This window comes from Podarcis muralis, chromosome 2 (assembly GCF_964188315.1).
Source record: "Podarcis muralis chromosome 2, rPodMur119.hap1.1, whole genome shotgun sequence".
NCBI lineage: Eukaryota > Metazoa > Chordata > Lepidosauria > Squamata > Lacertidae > Podarcis > Podarcis muralis.
Window position 1 is genome coordinate 75,268,766 of NC_135656.1, and position 1,735 is coordinate 75,270,500.

General features: G+C 39.0%; 1 non-coding gene across 1 annotated transcript; it reads left to right on the plus strand.

Annotated features, from left to right (window-relative positions):
• Positions 1 to 214: 214 nt before the first annotated feature.
• Positions 215 to 320, plus strand: LOC114593105 (U6 spliceosomal RNA). Its single transcript, XR_003705600.2, has one exon. It is a non-coding gene; the product is annotated as a U6 spliceosomal RNA (small nuclear RNA).
• The last annotated feature ends 1,415 nt before the right edge of the window (positions 321 to 1,735 follow it).

The window sequence follows — 1,735 nt, forward strand, 5'->3', positions numbered from 1 at the left end:
ACCAAAGCTTCTGCTAAGAAGAATAAAGGCAGCCCAGAGGAAAGCATGCCTTATCCACAAATACATTCAAAAGTCAGGGAAGTTTTTAATAATTAACGCTGTATTGTTTTTAATACTTGATTGGGAGCCGTCCAGAGTGGCTGGGGAAACTCAGCCAGATAGGCGGGGTCTAAATAATATATTATTATTATTATTATTATTAGTCCAGCAAAATGTGCTCGATTCGGCAGCGCATATACTAAAATTGGAACGATACGGAGAAGATTAGCATGGCCCCTGCACAAAAGTCCAGCAAAATGTATGGGTAGTATGTAACTTCCATTTTTCTGTTTCTCTGCTCTAGGTATTTGCAAGAAGTTGGGCTGTTTAAATGCTGCCTGAGGAGCATTGAAAAGTTCTGGATGATTTTGTTGTTCAAACAGAGCAGCAGAGGTGTTGTTGTTTTTTAAACTAACTAACTACCCACAGTTGAAGAAACCTATTTATTGTTATTAACCTCTCTTGCAAGTGAGCTTTGGCCCACTGAATCTTTTCCCTGCAAATACTGGCTACTTGCACCTTTCTTCCATTTCGTTAACATGCAGCTCATCTGTCACTCTTTATGCAGCCACACTGGTTTCTTCAGATACCTTCCAACTTTTCTTTCTTGTTGGAATTTTCTGCCTTTGTGCCTTCAGAATTTTATCTTTAAGAAAGTCCCATCCATCTTGGACTCCCTTCTCTTTGAGTATTTCTGATCATGGGATCTCGCCTAGTAGTTCCTGAAGCTTCTTGAAAGCAGCTTTCTTATTGTCCAGAGTGCATGTCTGACTACACACTGACAGGAAGGAAACAGAACAAGAAATATTGAGGAAAGGGATGTCTTAGACAAAGCCTAGCTGGAAGAAGTAAATAGGTAGAGACTGTTGAATACATATCCGTGTGCTCTGAGTAGCTGCCAAATCCCACAGAGTCCAAACAATTCCAGATTCTTTCCTCTAAATCTTACTTTTTAAAAACTTGAAAGACATTGATTTTGTATTGAACTTGCATAAATATTTATATCTACTTCCTCAGACACATCTGTCATTGTGCACTGGAGAGGTGAAGTCAGCATCTACTCTGTTTGCCACATCTTTTTCAAGTGGGAAGGCATTTGGGTAAATAAGCTCAGAAGTCACCATGATACATACACAAAAATGCTAGCATTCAAGTTCCCTCATACAAATTCCTGCTACGTGGAACTAAGTAAAATTTACCTCATGCAGACTTCCTTATCTCAGAAACAAATTGTGGATGCAACACCAACAAATATTTAAAAAACAACCTTTAAGGCGCATCAGCTTGATGTCTGCCTCCATTCAGATAAGTGTTGCATCATTAGAAATTAATTCTATTTGAAGAAACATTAGCATTTGAAACCTGTTGGCAAGAAACCTTCCTTCTGAGGGGCTGTCTGCCTCTACCCTTTTGCATGTCCTTATTCAGTATTGGTTTTATATCTCACTCTTCATGCTCTACACTGAGAAAATCCTTTAGGCATCTTGCAATTAGCATTTATTAGTCACATTGGCTCATTCAGAAAATTTACAATCCAGGGCTAATTTCACACGAGTTCATAAAGGAACAGATCAATTTCAGAGAGTCTAAAATAAAGTAGAGCTACCACATTCCATTGACAGGGTCGGGAGATAAAGGACCCTGCTTTCACTTGATGAGACTCATAACAGGTTTTAGAAGAGTGTGCCATGTCACC